This window comes from Canis aureus, chromosome 25, assembly GCF_053574225.1.
Source record: "Canis aureus isolate CA01 chromosome 25, VMU_Caureus_v.1.0, whole genome shotgun sequence".
Classification (NCBI taxonomy): Eukaryota; Metazoa; Chordata; class Mammalia; order Carnivora; family Canidae; genus Canis; species Canis aureus.
This window is the reverse complement of record NC_135635.1, coordinates 22,048,852-22,068,511: the sequence shown is the minus strand read 5'-3', so window position 1 is coordinate 22,068,511 and position 19,660 is coordinate 22,048,852. Positions and strand designations below refer to the sequence as shown.

The window sequence follows — 19,660 nt, the reverse complement described above, 5'->3', positions numbered from 1 at the left end:
GCCAGCAACTACAAATCTGTCTCTTGTCTATATAGATTTACCTATTTTTGACATTCCACATAAATAGAACCATACAATACATGACCTTTTGTGCCTGGCTTCTTTGACTTAGCACAATGTTTTTAAGGCTCATCAACATTGTAGCATATGTCAATACTATAATTTTTTTTGTAGCTAAATAGTATTTCACTGTAAGTATATGGATTATATATATATATATGGATTATATATATTATATACCTTATTTGTATATGGATTATATATATTATATACCTTATTTGTTGATTGTCAGTGGTCAGACATTTGGGTTGTTTCCACCTTTTAGCTATGGTGAACAGGGCTTCCATGAGCATCCATGTACAAGTATTTGAGCACCTAATCCCCATTCTTTAGGGTATATACCCAGGAATGGAATTCTGGAATCATATGGTAATTCTATGTTTAATTTGTTGAGAAGCCACACAACTGTTTTCCACAGGGGCTGCACGATTTTATATTGCCATTAGCAATACAGAAGTGTTTCAGTTTGTTCCCATCCTTGTCAACATTTGTTATTCTCCAGTTTGTGTGTGTGTGTGTGTGTGTGTGTGTAATTATAATCATCTTACAAGGTGTGAAGTGGTGTTTCTTTGTGGTTTTGAGTTTCATTTTTCTAATGAAAAATGCCTAATGATGGTGAGCATCTTTTCAGATGTTTATTGGCCATCTGTCTATCCTCTTTGGAGAAACAACCATCAAGTACTTTGTATATGTTTTACTTGTATTGTTTGTCTTTTTGTAGTTGAGGTCTAAGAATTTGTATATATTCTGAATTTTAACTCCTTATCAGATGTATGATTTACAAATATTTTCTCCCATTGTGTAGGTTGTCTCATTACTTTCTTCATAACAAAAGTTCTAAATTTGATGAAGCGCAATTTGTGTTTCTCTTTTTGCTGCTTTCAGTGTCAATCTAAGAATATATTGCCAAATCCAAGGTCACAAAGATTTAGGCCTACATTTGCTTTTAAGAGTTTTATAGTTCTAATTCATATATTAGGTCATATCATTTTACATTAATTTTTGCATATGGTATGATGTAGGGGTACACTTTCATTATTTTGCAGGTGGATACCCAGTTGCTCTAGTGCCATTTGTTGAAGAGACTATTTTTTCCCACTTCATTGTCTTGGCACCCTTGACTTAACTGTCAATTGGCCTATGTTTGGCAGTAGTTTTTGTGACATTGGCTGTAGAAACACTTTTCTAGATATGTCTCCTCAGGCAAAGGAAACAAAACCAAAATTAAACTATTGAGACTACACCAAAATAAATTGCTTTTACACAGTGAAGGAAATCATCAACAAATCAGAAAAGTAATTTACTAAATGGGAGAAGATACTTGCAAATGATATATCTGATAAGGAGTTAATATCCAAAATATATAAAGAACATATACAACTAAACACCAAAAAATTAAATAATCTAATTAAAAATGGGCAGAGGACCAGAATAGACATTTTTCCAAAGAAGATACACAGATGGCCAAGAGACACATGGAAAGATGCTCAGCATCACTAATAATCAGAGAAATGCAAATTAAAACTACAATGAAATATCATCTTACACCTGTCAGAATGGCTAAAGTAAAAAACACAAGAAATAATGAGTGTTGGCAAGAATGTGAAGAAAAAGAAACCCTCATGGGAATGCAAACTGGTGGGAATGCAAACTAGTACAGCCACTGTAAGAAACAGTACGGAGGTTCCTCAAAAAATTAAAGATAGAATCACCGTATGATTCAATAATCTCACTACTGGGTATTTACCCAAAGAAAATGAAAGTACTAATTTAAAAAGATATATGCACTCCTATGTTTCTTACAGGATTATTTACAATAACCAAGAAGTATAAGTAACCCAAGTGTCCATCAATGGACGGATAAAGGAAGAGATTATATATATAAATTATACATATATGTTATATATATGTAATGAAATATTACTCAGCCATAAAAATGAATGAGATCTTGCCATTTGCAATATGGATGTATTAGTGGGTATAGTGCTAAGTAAAATGAGTCAGTCAAGAAAGACAAATACCATATGATTTCTTTTTATTTTTATTTATTTATGATAGTCACAGAGAGAGAGAGAGGCAGAGACATAGGCAGAGGGAGAAGCAGGCTCCACGCACCGGGAGCCCGATGTGGGATTCGATCCCGGGTCTCCAGGATCGCGCCCTCGGCCAAAGGCAGGCGCCAAACCGCTGCGCCACCCAGGGATCCCTACCATATGATTTCATGCGTGGAATTTAAAAAACAAAACAAATGAACAAAGAAAAAGAAGATTCAAACAAAAAGACAGACTCAAATACAGAGAATAATCTGATGGTTGCCAGAAATATATAAAAAGGATTAAGAGTACACTTATCTTGGTAAGCACTGAAAAATGTAGGATTTGTTGAGTCATTATATTGTATACATGCAACTAAAATAACACAGAGTGCTAATTATACTTCAGTAAAAAAAATAAAATAAAACAATAAGAAGCTACATTAAATACAAATGCAGCACAGTGAGATTTCAGTGTGTTCTACACATACACATTTTGTAATGCTTATACAGAATGGTTTAACAAAACTTCTTACAAGATATATCTAAGAAGCTACATTAAAGACACAATAGCACAGTGCAATTTCAGGGAATGGAACATGTTCCCATTTTGTAATGCTTATACAGAATTTTTTTTCCAAAAAAGATTTTAAAAAAAGAAAGAAAAAATCAATTGGCCATACATGTTTTGGTTTATTTCTAAACTATCAATTCTATTCTGTTGGTCTATAGACCAACATATATGTCTGTCTTTATGCCAGGACTCAAACTCTCGCTTCTTGAAGTGGAGGCGGGTAAGGCAGAGAAAGGCTCATGCCAAAAAATACATACATCTACAAAAATGTAAAAATAGAGCATCTATCATTCAAGAGCTCACAGCCTAAATCAGGAATGTACAATCCCTTTAAATGATACAAAATATGTCATGAATGTACACATCACATTTGTCTAGGGAGAGGGATCCATAGTTTTCCTGAGATTCCCAAAACAAACAAAAGGATGAAAATCAATTAAGAGAACAGTCATTCTTAATCCTAAGTATATATTAGAATCCCCCAGGAAGCTTTTAAAAACTACTAATTCTTGGAAGTCATACCTATAGGTTCAGATTCAATTACATGGGAGTGAGGTCCATGTATTAGTATTTTTCTAAAGATTTTATTTACTTATTCAAGACGGAGAGAGAGAGAGTGAGAGAGAGAAAGACACATGCAGAGGGAGAAGCAGGCTCCATGCAGGAAGCCTGATGTGGGCTCCATGCAGGAAGCCTGATGTGGGACTCCAGGATCACGCCCTGGGCCAGAGGCAGGTGCAAAACCGCTGAGCCACTCAGAGATCCCCATATTAGTATTTCTTTAAAGCCCCCAAGTTATTGTGATGTGTGGCCAGTGTTAAGAACTCCTTGTTTTTTTTTTCTTTTAAGGTTTATTTATTTATTCGGAGAGAGAGAGAGAGAGAGAGAGAGGGAGAGAGAGAGGCAGAGACACAGGCAGAGGGAAAAGCAGGCTCCATGCAGGGAGCCCGATGCAGGACTCGATCCCAGGTCTCCAGGATCACACCCCAGGCTGCAGGCGGCGCTAAACCGCTGCTCCACTGGGGCTGCCCAAGAACTCCTTGTCTAAAGGGAGAATCATTAGTATCATAAATGATATCATTTACTATATATTATATAAATGATTACAATACAGTATGATGAATACCAAATACAGATATCTATAATAACTGTTCTCTTTTCCCTTAAGGTATCATAGATTATGAAATTTCTGATATAATTTGGAGACTGAGAAGAAATTTTAACTCAAATCCTTATATATATTTTTATTTTCTCTATCTGTTTCTGGATGCTGCCTCAAAATATCTTACTGAGCCATGTTTGACTGCAAACTCAGAAACCCTGAGCCAGGGCCACCAGCAAAGCCTCTCCTGGGTTCCTGACCCTTAGAAATTGGGTGAGACAATAGATATTTGTTGTTGCAAATAACAAAGTTTTGGGATTATTTGTTATGCAGTAATGGAGGATGATGCAGATGGCAAGTAAATATCTAAATGCTGTATAAAATAAGCATGCTCTCTATGAATGTTCCCATGTGTAGAAGAAAGACAATGGTTGGCCTTGTGGTGAGGAACTTGGATTCCAGTTGAGCCTCATTAATTGCTCTGTAAAATGGGAATGATAATACTTATTTCCTTGTCCAGAATTGCATCACATGTCCATACCTAAATCAATTATGGCTCATCCCTTTGGCTTAGGCTGGGGCTGTGACTGGTTAGAGGGAAATAGATATATACAGAGCATCAGGGTGTACTTGGACAAAGTTCTCATGTTTTTTGAATAAGATTAGAAACCATCTCCTATCATCACATACTAATAACATGACCTAGAATAAATTGCCTCTCTAAGCCTCTCAGAACAGAAACACTGATGACAGGTCTTGAGTGCTTACAGTGGGTTAAGTAAACAAGAGAAACAAATAAATACAAAAATTATAATTTTTTAAATGTTACATGCCAAAGAAGCTTTGGAAAAATAATTTTGATGTAACTGCCAAAAGTGTTCTGTATTTAGCATATAAAATTTAGAATAGAAGATTAGCCTTCCCTAATGCAACCACCTATAGCAATGGCAGGAATGAATTATGTAATGTGATGGTAGTACTAAGGAAATTAATAGTATCTAAAATATCTTCCAATCAGTAAAAAGGAAGAATATTTTTCAAAAGTTGAAAAATTGCCTGCTGAGGACTTCTAAGAGAATCTGGAAATTTAATTGAGGAGATTTTTTATTCTAGTTAATTGATAACATGACACCAATAAAGAATTATTTCCTAATGCCAACACATGGACACAAATAAAAAACATAGTATGGTAAAATTTAACTTTCTTCAGCAAATGAACAAAGAGCAAAATAGCAAAGCAAAGTTTCCTATAGATATAACTGAAAATAAATTACAGGAGAGTTTTATAAAGCACTTAAAATCTTCAATTTTTATAGATTTCCAAGTTTGCTGAATAAGGACTCGGGGCCCATACATTTTTAGACTGCATTTTTTTCTGTGCCACAAATGATTTTCTATATATCTTTTTTTCCAAAGCTAGTGAATAGTTATTAAGTTTCACTGTCCCTTTGTATGAGCTGTATCCTATAATATGGGTAAAGAAAACAACAATAGCACTTTATGAGCTTTATATAAAGTTAGTGGAAAAGAGATCATCTGGGTAGTTATTATTTTACAGCTTCTCTTAGGTATTTATTTGGTAGCTCATGGGACAGGCAATGTACCATGGAAGCAAGAGTTTGTTTTAACCTTTAATAGTAGCTTCTCTCTAGATCCTAGTTTGAACATTCAAATCAGTGTTCACACTTGAAGTCCTATAAAATGTGGAGTGAGGAGTTGGGAACACTCCTCACTCCAGGTAGAATAGGTGAGACTCTTTTAAGAATCAAAATATCATAGTACTGGATTCTGGACATTTTTAATTCTAAGTAGTCTAAATATTTTCTTGTTAGGTAAAACTTGAATGATAACTCTTCATTAAAAGAGTACTGGGGTGGGTAGCTCAGTCAACTAAGTATCTGACTTGATTTTGGCTCAGGTCATGATCTCAGGGTTCTGGGATCCAGCTCTGCATTGGGCTCTCCACTTAGTGGGGTGTCTGCTTATTTCCCTTCCCATCTGCCTCTCTCCCTGCTTGTACTGTCTCTCTCTCAAATAAATAAATCTTTAAAAAAATTTTTAAATAAATGATAAAAGAGTACTAAGTTTCTAATATACAATATGTCATGTTTGCTTGTAGATATGTAGATATCTACATACAGATACTTTATTTTCAGTTGTAAGATTGCTTTAGTTAGAATTCTAGACTCAGGGGTCATTTGTTATTTAACCACTTCATGCCTCAGTTTCCTTGCCTATAAGTACTTATTTGAACTCTGTAAAATGAGGATAATACTACCTTATATATGATACTGGTATTAGGATTAAATGAGTTAATACATGTCAAGTAGTTAGAATAATGCCAGGTACAAATATTAGTATATTTTTTATGAAAAAAAAGTAAAACTGTATATATTCTTTTTACTCATCTCTAACTCTTTTGTGCAAAAGCTGTTTTTTACAGCAGTGGCTGCTGTGGTTTCTAATCTTAGCATGGAGAGTTTATTTAACTGGATGTAGGAAGGCCATGGATTTACAGGGTTCTGATCCTATCACACCCAGGCCTCTGCTTTATACTCTAACCTCTTATGACAATGACAGAATCACTGCCATCCAACTTGCCTGGCTGCTTCTACAAAACAACTTAATTCTCTGTGTCCAGCTCACGGGGAACAGATGTTAAAGTGAAAAAATAACACCATAACAATTTCCCCTAATTAGCACCTTTGTAAGTAAACTGAACAAGAAGACTGAACTGTCCTAGAAACTAAATTACCCTCTCATTTGTGGGCGAACCTTCCAGCTTAGGGGATGAGTCACTACAGTGGAGATAACTCCTCCGTGCCTCTTCTGTGAATAAATGGAGGCTTCAGTCTTTCAGGCTATAAATCTGGCTATTTCTAAGAGTACTTTAATCATTCTCCATATTTTAAGAGCCCATGTTTTCACACTATCTTTCTTCCTTTTTTTTTTTTTTTTTGGCTTCTTCTCCTTCATAAATACAAAGTGAGATAACTGTACTTTTAACATTATAACTGACTAAGAAATTCCACTATTTTGATGACCTCCTATCAGGAACAGCATAAAAATATTACTAAATTAAGAACTAGTAATCTCTTAAGAGAGAGAGAGAGAGAGAGAGAGAGAAAGGGATTGAGGGGAGGGAGTAACCATTTTATCACAAGAAGTTCCCAGTCAAAATCCCATCATACCAATGATGATTTTAGATGTTCTAACATGAAATCCAGTATTCATTTGAGAATATTTTCTCTTGACTTAACATGCAGTATCCTCTGATAGCATTAATTTTAATATAATGAAAGGAAACTCTATCATCTCAACTATTTCATTTGCATACTATAATTTCTATATGATTCAGTTCCATATCAATTTGAAGCCCAGGAGCCAAAAATAAATGTATCATTATCACCAAATTGCAGAATTTTTTCTCTTTATAAAGATGAATTTATTCTTAAAATAAATTTATTCTAATCCAACTTGAAATACCAGCCACTATCACAGTAGACTATTCTGAAGGCTAAAAGAAAAGCTAAGGGATCCTCTGGTCTAAGTCAGATCACTTTTAGAACCCATCAAGGAGAGGGGTTTCAAACCCCATCTTAGGATTCCCAAAGGAAAGAAATTTCATAACATCTCCCAATAACTTCTTCTGCAGCTTTGATTATAGGGTATGACAATATAGCAATGAAATATATATCCATAAATCAGTCTTGAAAATCTTTCATATCCCACAAAGGGAATTTCTCAGGTCACTAAACTAATATTTTACTTTTCCTGCATTAGACAAGTTGTTAAGATGAAATTTTAGCAAGTTGTCTTTTATTGAGCCTCTTATTTTCTTTTTCCTTTAGTGTATTTTAATAAATGACATAATACTTACTAAAAATTCTTTATTTTGACTTAAAGGATTTATTGTGAAACTGCCCCTATGCTGATCTTTAATCATTGTAGATAATATTGTTATCTATGATACTCTTCTAAAAAAAGGCCCATACTTATTCTCTCATGTAAAGGAAGGAAGGAAGGAAGGAAGGAAGGAAGGAAGGAAGGAAGGAAGGAAGGGGTAAAGGAGGGAAGGAAGAAGGAAGGAAAGGGGGAAGGAAGAAGGAAGGGAAGAAAGAGGGAAGGAAGGAAGAGAGAAAGAGAGAAGGAACAGACTGATACACATTAGTGATTGGTCATGGATAGCTGGAATATTTTTGCTGCAAGAATACTAACCAATCCTTTTAGGAATTTTTTTTGTTTTGTTTTTTGTTTTTTTGTTTGTTTGGTTTTTTTCTTTTAGGAATTAAGTACAAATGCAAGTTTATGAAAGTCTATCAGTTCTTATAGCTTATAAGATTGAACTTTCCTTTTTCAAAAGGACTCATAAATGTTTTTGTTTCACAAAGAATGTTTATCTTCTTGAGTTTCTTTCATATGCTCCTAAAGAGCAATGTGGTTTTGTTTAGTAGGTATTTATTAATACCCACTATCTATCAAACACTGTGTTCAAGGATGGAGATACAAAGATGAGTAAAACCAGATTCATACCCGTGGAGCCTGCAGTCTTGCAGGAACCACCAACACATAACAAACACATCATTTCCATGCAAGGTGCAAGTGCCATAAGGAAAGCTTCTCCTGGAATATGGGAGGCCAAAGGAATATGACATCAGGGAAGGCTTCCTAGAAGAGTTACTGTAACTAGCAAAATTTCTAATTTATTTTTTAAGAAAATAGTCTGTGTAATAGAAAGTTTAAAAATACTCAGTATTTATGGCAGGGAACTGGGAGGGCATGTATTAGAAGGTGAGAGTGAGTAAGAGGCAGAGTATTAATCAACTGCGTCACTGACAAAAGATTTCATATAAAACGCTTAAGCAGAGTTGGTGAACATTCACAGATATGCTGCTAAAATTCTTTTTTTTTTTAATTTTTATTTATTTATGATAGTCACAGAGAGAGAGAGAGAGAGGCAGAGACACAGGCAGAGGGAGAAGCAGGCTCCATGTACCGGGAGCCTGACGTGGGATTTGATCCTGGGTCTCCAGGATCGCGCCCTGGGCCAAAGGCAGGCACCAAACCGCTGCACCACCCAGGGATCCCGTGCTGCTAAAATTCTGACACAATCACAATCTGGTTTTTTTCCACACCAAGCAATTCTCTGACAATGGCCGAATGTCCTACAATACAACTCAATTCTGACACTATCTATCTGAAGGTAGCATCAGGTTCCACAGATTAAAGGCTCAGTCCCATAAGACTGGCCTCCCTACCCCACCCACCAACACACACACTTCAATTCCAGGTTTCTGACCCACCAGCTATAAACTGGTGGTTCCCATGACTCCCTCCTTGGGTTTGGTTAATTTGTTCAAGCAGCTCACAGAACTCAGAAACATTGACCTATATTTACCAGTTCATTATAAAGGGATATAGCTCAGGAACAGCCAGATAGGAGAGATATATAGGACAAGATATAAGAAGGAGCATACAGCTCCCATGTTCTGAGTGTGCCACTCTCCTCAAACGTCCATATGTTCACCTACCCGGAAGCTCTCCACACCCCATTCTTTTGGATTTTTATAGAGACTTCATTACATTGGCATGATTGATTAAATCATTGGCCATTGGTGACTGAACTCAATCTCTAGCCCCTCTTCTCTCCTGGAAGGGGGTTCCCCTGGTAACCTACCCTCATCCTCAGGAGCTAGCCAAAAGTTACCTCATAACATAAACTCAGATGTGGTTGAAACATGTTTGTTATGGATATCAAGACACCTTTATCACTCTTATCACTTAGGAAATTTTAAGGATTTTAACAGCTCCCTGCCATAAATGTGACTTAGAGCAAATACATATTTCTTATTATAAATCACAGTATCACAGTCCCCACCCTGGGCTTCAAACACAAATCCCTAATAGCAAAATAATCATAAAAGTCAAAAGATATTGGCAACATTACTAAAATCTCATTCAGTCATTAATAACTATGCAGGCCATAATCATCATATTGTATGAAAATGTCTCCTAAACTAAGGCCACTCAGGTTTTCAGGCTTCCTTTCCATCTTCTCAGGTTCCAAAAGCAATAGCAGTGCCGGCAATATATGGCTTCACCATGGGAAGAGACATACCATTTCTTGCTCTGAGGCTTTTTTGAGATGTTAATTTAATATTACATTTCCCTCATTACATAACCCATTTATTTATTCCTTTACCCATAGCTACTATTTTTCTTTCTCTCTGTTTATATCCAAACATTCACCTGGGAAGGGACATTAGATTCAGTCACTGTGCTGGTCTAGATTGCAGGCAGCAATACTAGTCTAGAAAGTGTCTCCCATTCTATCCATACTTACTATGATAGGGTAAGTTTACACAAATGCAGAACTAGTGGGCTTTCTTTACCACCAGGCAATATAGCTGCATTTACTGTTAATCCCAATTTTGCCAGATGGGGTAAAGGCTCCCCGCCCCACCAGGTCCTTAGGAATTCTGACATAAATATTAAAAACATAGTGACAGTTTCTTACTTAGAAATTATCCCTGGTTCCAACTCCTGTAGTTGCAGCCCTATGACCACTGTATCAACTCTACTTATTGTTTTTCCCAAAGAAGACTGCATTATTATCACTTGGATGCTTTAAACAGAGAAATATACTTGAAGCCATACTTCTGGAGAAAGGAGGACTAGAGAGCATCTCTGCATTTATTTTTAAAACAATAATCCTAGATCAGGGCAGCCCTGGTGGCGCAGCGGTTTAGCGCCGCCTGCAGCCTGGGGTTTGATCCTGGGGACCCTGGATCGAGTCCCACGTCAGGCTCCCTGCATGGAGCCTGCTTCTCCCTCTGCCTGTGCCTCTGCCTCTCTTTCTGTGTCTCAATGAATAAATAAATAAAATCTTTAAAAAAATAATAATCCTAGGGATCCCTGGGTGGCGCAGCGGTTTGGCGCCTGCCTTTACCCCAGGGCGTGATCCTGGAGACCTGGGATCGAATCCCACATCGGGCTCCCGGTGCATGGAGCCTGCTTCTCCCTCTGCCTGTGTCTCTGCCTCTCTCTCTCTCTGTATCTGTCATAAAAATAATAATAATAATAATAATAATAATAATCCTAGATCATTGTTTCATAAGAAACTTCCCTCTATCCCCTGGGTGGACCAGTATTTGGTAATCACCTTTTAAAGAAATGACTCTCAAGTTTTGATATATTTAAGAATAAGTGGGGTTGGGGCACCTGGGTGATTCAGTCAGTTAAGCAACTGATACCTGCTCCAGGTCATGATCTCAGGGTCCTGGGATCAAGCCCTGAGCCCTAAGTCACATTCTCACATTTGGTGAAAGTTTTAACACACAGCAGACATTGGTCAGTGCCCACCCTTACTCCTTTGGCTTCTTCCAGCTGCCAATATTTACATCTCTGGCCTGAGGACATTTCCCAGAACTGAGGGCCAAAGGCCTTACATAACAAACAAAATAGAAGAGCCAGGATGAGCAACCTCAGAAGCAGCCCTCAACCAACAGCTCTCAGGGACTCACATGTATAAATGTTCCAGCTCCCTGGCTCTTTGGTGAGGTGATTCTGGGGCATGTGCTTACCTGCAATGAATAAGCTCTAGCTGCTCATTGTGGTAGCTGGCTTAATAATGCACCTTTCATACACTGCCTTCCCTTCCCTGTATTCTTTCCCTATTCCCCTTACACTGATGTGCTAAAGCTGGCTCAGACCAGGTCATGTGAGTCTGAGAGCTAATTGTTAATTTTAGGAATTTTGCAAGCCAGGTTACTTCATGTTGTAGCTTGAAATAGGCCATAGTGGGAGTATTTATACCCCAGAAATGGGCTATAAAGGAAGGAAGGAAGCCTTCCCCAAGAGCCAGTTGTTAAACATTTACCATTAGACCACTAAATTATGATGTCATTATTCACTTGTTCTATTAATTAGTCAATCTTACTGCAACAAGTAGACAAGGAGTGGCAGTAGATCAAGGTTCACTTCAAGGTATGCCTCATAAAACTGTACTGGATTGTAAGAGATCAAGAAAGATGTTGCCTAGATAGGTGATCTTTCCATTGGGCTTTGCTTGGGGGTTTACATATACAAATAGTTTTAAGAGACTAAATTTTCAAATCCTCAACTTTCATAAGTGCTCTTTCCAAAAATTGATTTGCCAAAGAATGAGGCTACTTCTCCATGGTCCTTCTCCCCATTTTATAGAGAAAAAGAAATACCTTCACACACACACACACACACACACACACACACACACACCAAATCTCACTACTGGGCATTTCTCTGGGTCTCCAAGAAACTTTTTTCTCTGGGTAAAAGTCTCCAAGGCCCCAAACAAAGTCATAAAGGGAAAGACTTATTTGGAAGAAGACTCCTTCCATTATCAATCAAAACATCTTGAATACACAGAATCTTCTGTTCACCCCTGTTTTATATGTATCTACATATAGATAAATAAATATATTTTTATTTTATTACAATATTTTAGAACATAATATTTTATATATTTAATAATACACAATATTTATATAAATATATGTGAATATAAATATATATAAACATAGTTGTTAAGATGAAGTTTACATTAAAAAGGAAAATATTTTGACCTATTTTGAAATTTTCCTGAATTCAAAACAATTAAGGAAATACAGATGAATAAGTCTGATTCTTTTTGTTGTAACTGGAGTGCTTTACAGGACTACCTAAAAATTTAAGACTTTGAAAGACCCCGTAGCTATAAATTTTACATGCCTTCTTTGCTATTTAGGGTGCTTTATCCAGTAAGGTAATTAAGATACATATAGTCAAATCATATTGTAAAATATTTAGCCAATTACATGAATTCTCATTTCATTTTACAAGATATTCAATATTTTCTACTTCTTAGTAACAAAAAAATGAATTTACTGAAACTTACAATTAAAACAAATTTTAGATGTCAACTTAAAAATGACTGAAAGGGGATATAGTTTTTAGGAAAATTCCTTTACTGGGCACAGGAGCAAAGAAGTTTGGCATTTCGAGCTGAAGCTACTTTCACAGACCCTTACTATTAGCCTGGGAAGTCCAGCATCTCCAGAGGTGGATTGGACAGGGGCAAATAATACCCTTCCACAATATCCAAAAGAAAGAAGAGGAAAAAAAATCCTTCTGAAAAATTTACTCTCTGCAAGTGTTCATTATAATTGTTATTTAACAAAGTACCTTCATTGATGTGTGAAAAAAAAGTTTGTGAAAACAATCTAGAAGATGTTACTTTTAAAGCACTGTGATCTTTGAAAAAAATTATGTATTTATTCAAATATATATGTGTTGCTCTAACTTTATCAGCGGATATGCTCAAATATACACATCTGAATATTGACTTCTGTCATATTTAAAAAGAGTGGTAAAAGGAAAAAAGGAAACCCTCTAATTTCTATGAATAGTCATTAATCCACAGCCAAGAGTATATCTCATTGCTTTATTTTTTCAAGCATATGAAAAAGTTAGCTTTTTTTAGATCCTATGATCTAAGTGTACCTGATGTAAGTTCTACTATGGAGTCATACCAGATAGTAAATGTCTCTATTTATAGTATCAAAGCAGTAAATGTGTTTCAAACATAGGCTAAGCCTGGGTATTTATAAGGCACCTGCACAGTCTTTAAGAGTTCATTGGCAGAACACATTTAATCGTTTCTTCTAAAAGCATCTACTAAAAACAACCTTCTTTTCCCTCTTTATTAGGAATTCCAGAAGTTATGGTCTCCCATAAAATCGAAATCACGTGGAAGTAAAATTTATATTCTTCCAGAAAGTTCCTCCCAGCATTACAGATGATGTATCTGTGGCCCTCAGACTCTGTGGCAGCCATCTACAGTGACTGTTCCAATAAAATTCTCAATTTTAACTTGTTTTGGCAACTTGATGATTACATTTAGCCAGATTGGAAGTGTAGCAGCAAATAACATTTCCTTGATCAAGAAAAGAGAAAGTGTGAGTATATGTGTGTTTTATCAAACAGCAATCTAGGGCCTCTAGGTGGCTCAGCTGATTGAGCCTCTGGCTTTTGGTTTCTGTTTAGGTCATGATCTCAGGGCTGTGAGAAAGCCCGCTATGGGCTCCTGCTCAGCTCCAGGTCCACTAGGGAGGGAGTTTCTCCATCTCCTGCTCTGCCCTCTGCACATGCACACACATGTGTGCTCTTTCTAAATCAATCAATCAAATCTTTAAAAAAAAAACTCAATGGCTACTCTTTGTTCAAATAACTGTAGATATCGCCTTACTTTTTTTGGCATAAACAATGTAAAGAATGGCAAGAAATAAACTCTGTTTTAGTGGAAAGAATCCATACTTATTTTGTTTTCTAGAAATGGGTGAAATAATCTATCCTGACAGTTCATCTACTTGTGTATGTTGGGAAATTCGCTTAAAAATTCTTTTCTGGGACACCTGGGTGGCTCAGCAGTTGAGCGTCTGCCTTCAACTCAGGGCACGGCCCCGGAGTCTGGGGATCTAGTCCCACATCAGGCTCCCTGTGTGGAGCCTGCTTCTCCCTCTGCCTATGTCGCTGCCTCTCTCTCTTTGTGTCTCTCATGAATAAACAAACAAAAACCAAACTTAAACAAAATTCTTTTCTTTTGCAAATGTGTTCAGCAATATTGATTTAGCTTCTGCTTCTCATGTTCAAGCCATGAAATCAAATCATTACTTATGTGCATGAAGGGAAATGAAAGACTCAGAAAATGATTTCTATTTATATATATATATAAATGTATACATATATATGTATGTATTTTTAAATCTAACACATTTTAGAAAGAGAAAGGGAATAAAAATAATGAAAGATTTCAATGGTGAAAAGAACTATGCACGTTCAATCTAGAGAAGGATACATATGCTTAAATGACAATTATGAAAGGGAGCTGCCATTGGTTTTACTTATTATTTTTTTTTATTTTTTTTTAATTTATTTATGATAGTCACAGAGAGAGAGAGAGAGAGGCAGAGACACAGGCAGAGGGAGAAGCAGGCTCCATGTACTGGGAGCCCGACGTGGGATTCGATCCCGGGTCTCCAGGATCGCGCCCTGGGCCAAAGGCAGGCGCCAAACCGCTGCGCCACCCAGGGATCCCTGGTTTTACTTATTATTGATGAAGGACAACAGATTTAAGAATTACCCTGTGGACTCAGGCTCCATTATTGAGGGTAGCTCCTCAGGCCCATTATGGAAGCTTCCACAACCCTCTACTTGGTAGAAGCAGATAAAGGGCTCCACTCCCTGCCTTCCTCCCTCCACCTATTTCCTTTTCTTGTTTTTCCTTGTCTCTCTCCCTTCTTGGTAGCACCCAGCTTAGCTGGTGCACTTTTGTTTTTCACCATCGTTAGTCTGCCCAGTTATATCTGCCCCAGTTTATTGAGGAGCCTCAATTTGTTCTGTATAAACAAAAACATCTTGTTTCTTTCAGTAAATAACTGCCTCCACATATTTCTACCAATTCTCTCCCCTCCCCCCGCCTTCCCCTAGCAGGCCTCATCCCTTCCTCTTCTAGGTGTTGGCTCCTCCAGTGTTAGAGAACTGAGAAATGAAGAAATGGGACCAATGCCTCCTTACTTGACAGAGCAAGGAAGGCTGCAGTTCTGACTGTTGTCAATTCTGTTTCTCTAACCAAGAACAACTGGCTCTGTTGCTGTCTGTGTGCCTGGGGGCCAAACACTGGTCTGGAAAACATGCAGTTCTTTGCAGGACAGCCTTCCCACTGCAAGGTTTCCAGATTTGGAAGGGGGGCTCTGGACAGACTACTCACCCACTCTTAGTTCCTACCCCTGGCCATCAGCCCCACAGTCTCTTGCTTCAAAGAATTCCTCTTCCAGAAAATAGCTTAGCCCCATCCCTCTCAACTTTCATGCCCTTTTCAGCCTAAATGGAGGAAGTACCACTGTGTCTGTGCAACTTGCTCTTCCGGGCTGTTTCTTTGCAAATCTTTCTCTACTTGTCCCAGGAGCAAATAGCACTCAGCAGGCCCAATGGGTCTCAAATTTTAATGAAGAGATCCTTAGTTTCTCACTCTGTGAAGGTGGGGACAGCAGAAGAGTTCAGGCACCCTGTCCCCTGCCATCCCCCATCTATTCACACCCACCCTCTCCACCCCACCTGCCCCATCCCCACAAACTCTCTTGGCAATCTTGAGATCTCCTTTCCTTGGTCTTGGGAGGTGATAATGCATATATATGAAAAGAACAGCTTCTCTCCACAAAGACAGAACCTTTCTAAAGGCAGCATTTTCCCTCCACTCACACACACACACACACACACACACACACACACACACAGAGTTTACTTGGGGACCTTATCTAGGATGGGGAAGCAGAGAAGGTGGTTGGTTATAGAGCTGGTTCTCAGCACCAGCACCTCTCACTATACCCTGGCAGCACTCAAAATGTAGGATGTGAGGTATTTGGTGCCCTTAATCCCTCAATAATACATAAGGAACAACAATTCTATCCCATTATGCATGCAATGATCTAGATAAGTCACTAGGCAACTTCCTGACTTTAGGTACATTTGAGAGAGAGTTTTGGACTCCTGCTCTTGCCTTGCTGATGCTCAACCTTCCTGCTGATATTGACACTAGTCAGGCAGTTCACTGTTTCTCCTTAGTCTCAGAATAGTACCTGGTATATGGTACAGATAGAAGATACAGACCAAAACTTCTTATTAACTCAGGTACTCTCATAACATAAAAATATACAACAAACTCAGTGAGGGTTAAGACCTAGGAGCAGAAACTGACAGCTAAGGTCATCCTATCATTTTCCTAAGGACCTGTGCATGTACCCTAGTTCACATCTGCCAGAAACAGCCTTCTCTGTATATGCATTTTATACCAAGCAGAATATTCTTGAATTACTCCCCATCCTCCCTCAACCCTGAGGGAAAGAGCATGCTGGATTCCCTTGAGTTGTGGTTACTTCCATGTTTATCTAAAAGATGTATGCTTTTCCTCAGGTGATAGATTTCTTTTTATTTCATTGGATGTGCATTTTATCCAAATCCTACCACCTCAAGGCAGAAGTCCAATGGCAAAGCTTTAGCAACATCATTCTAAGTGGCACCAGAGTTAAATGTATAGAACTATCATTTTTACAGAAATCAAAATATATGCATTAAGGCAAGGCAACTGCCCAAGGCTCCTGTGCTTTGGGGACCATAGAAAACAGATACCTGTGTAGCAACTGAGGTGGTATCTATTGGAGGAAAAGCAATAGCTGAGTAGTTGGTGAAAGGAAAAAAATCACAAGGTCTTGAACACATAATTCTAGAAATCTATAATTTCTAACAGTTATCACCAAGGAGAAGGGATAAGATTGTCCCTTCCCTAAGACACATTCTCCAAGAGGTCCCTGAGACTTCTTTTCCCTACAATGGTTACAATAGCACTGCCCTTAAAGGTTTTATTACCAAAATTCTGCCTGTTTCCAAATGTGGATGGAGGAAGGAAAACGAATGAGGGATATATTTGTATGGAAGTGACTTCAAAACTCTGAAATTATGGAGCTGTTATAAATGAGCTTCTACATGGTTATGACTCCAGAATTTTTTTCCAACTCTGAATTTACAGGCACGAAATTTATTTTTCCTTGGTCACAGATATACATCTGTTAATGAAAGTGAACTTCAAAACATGTTTCTTTTCTCGAGATTTATGTCATGAATGAGTAAGGGAGAAATGGAACTATCTAGGAAAACCACTGCATGGTTCTACCTTCTTTTTAAGTATCAAAAATACAACATCACTCCATTCTCAATTATATTCTTATGTACAAAACACACAAAAGATTTATAACTGATTTCTTAATTTATCTGCCTTGATAAAAAATTTAGAGTGTTAACAACTCATTGCATTATAGAATGATAATCTCTAATTTGATTTCCTGGTAGTATACAAGAATTAATCTGTCCTTCCCCAGTTGAATGTGTCAGTAACTCCTTGGAAGTAAATTGCTCTTCACAGGAATATTTAGAGAGAAAACAAACAAACAAACAATCTTATTCTCTAGGAATTTATTTTATTATATATTTCTAAATATGTAGTTATATATGCAGATTGTCCAAGTTTATCAGGATCATTTCTAAACACTGCCTTAAAATAGTGCATAAAAGTGCATGGCACATATTAACTAAGTTAACAATCCTCCAACTTCACCGGGTCCTACAACTCTTGCACTGCTCAGCCAATGCTAACAAACTATAAGATCCAAATTTTATACTGAAAAAGCCATATTAAGAATTAACTAGCAGGTTCTAGGCACACAACCCTGTCTCTTCTCCAGAGAAATGGAAAGTTAAAATAACATCAATAAGCTGCTTCCTGGAGCCCTTATAATGCTGGGTACAATGCTAGTCTTTCCATATACTTCCCACTAAATTCTTGTGACAACCCTATGAGGTAAGTATTTTAGAGATGAGAAAATTCTCATTCTCTAATAAGAAAAGGCCAGGGACTGAATTGCTTCGACTTGATTCACCCAGTAGATGGGGGTTGGGCCCTTAGAAGTGTAACAACAACTTATTAGTCTATAAGGCCTGAAGTTAAAGATTTCGCTTGGGCTTTTGCCTCTTTTCACACATATGACTAGAAAAGAAAGAAAATAAAACATAAGGCAGGATCCTAGAAATTTTTTCTGCTCTATGTCAAGTTTTTAAAAGGTTTGACCAGGAGGTCCTTCATAGTCCCATTTCTAAAGGGAAGGTGGGACAATCTTGCAGATTTAGTTTGCTCTGACTCTCCTTAACACTGAGATGTATGCAAATAGAAGCTCCCTCATGAATATGTAAGCAGTACATATTTTCCAAATGTCCGCGTGCATTAACAGCTAATGCAGCATTCCCCCAGGAACCTTTTAAAAATCTGCCTGATGTTAGAGTGAAGGGCTTTTTTTCCTTCTGCAACACCCCAATTTTAACATCCTGTGATGTATAGTTGTTTTACATTTTCTTTCATAAATGAGAAGAATTTCAAGGAGTGAGTGACAGGCAAATCTCAACTTGTCAGGGGTGATTTCCCTGCACAGGGCAGCTGGTGAACCTGACTTCTGCATTCATGGAGCTAAATCCTGCACCAGCTGATACACAATTAAGTGTAGCATCATTCAGTCTAGGCTGTCAGAGAAGAAAACACCGAGGCCTCATCATATTTCTGTGCCCAATAAAATAGAATGTATGCTAATGAACAAAAGTGATATAATATGAAGCCACAGGATCATGGAAATTTAGAATGAATGCTTAGATGAGGTTTATCTATTACATCACTCAGGCAGGAGTCCCATTTGCCTAGACATAAGAAACAACATTTATCTATTGCTATGTGACAAACGGCCACAAACTAGCAACTTAAAACAATGCCCATTTATTATCTCACAGTTCCATATGTCGAAAAGTCTGGTGGTTTTGGCTGCATCCTACAAGGCCAAAGTCAGAGTGTCATCTGGGCTGAACTCTCATCTAGATGCTCTGGAGAAGAATCTAGTCTCAAGTGCATTCAGCTTGTTGGCAGAACACAGATCCTTGCTACTGTAGGACAGGAGCCTCCATCTCCTTGATGGCTGTCAGCCCAAGACTGCTCTCAGTTTCTCAAGTTCTTTGAGCCAACAATAGCACACGAAATGTTTCTTGGGTCTTGAATCTCTTTCTCTTCCTCTTCAGCCACTAGGAGGAGAAAGCTTGCTGCTTTTAAGGGCTTATGTGATTAGATCAGATGTACCTAGTTAGGGCACTTGGGTGGCTCAGCCTGTTAGGTGTCTGCCTTTGGCTCAGGCCATGATCCTAAGGTCCTGGGATGAGTCCCACATGGGGATCCCCGATCACTGGAGAGTCTCTTTCTTCCTCTGCCCTTCTCCTCTGCTCGTGATCT

At 37.7% G+C, this 19,660-nt stretch overlaps 1 long non-coding RNA gene across 2 annotated transcripts in view; it reads right to left on the bottom strand.

Moving 5' to 3' along the window:
- The window catches only part of LOC144297080 (uncharacterized), a 180,783-nt gene that overhangs the window by 41,581 nt on the left and 119,542 nt on the right, over positions 1-19,660 (bottom strand). Inside the window, exon 3 of one of the 2 annotated variants that reach the window (XR_013364139.1) lies at positions 19,141-19,455. The exons of the other annotated variant lie outside the window; for it this stretch is intronic. This is a non-coding gene — a long non-coding RNA (uncharacterized LOC144297080). Of the gene's footprint in view, positions 1-19,140; positions 19,456-19,660 lie in introns of those variants that run through there. 2 annotated transcript variants of the gene reach the window in all.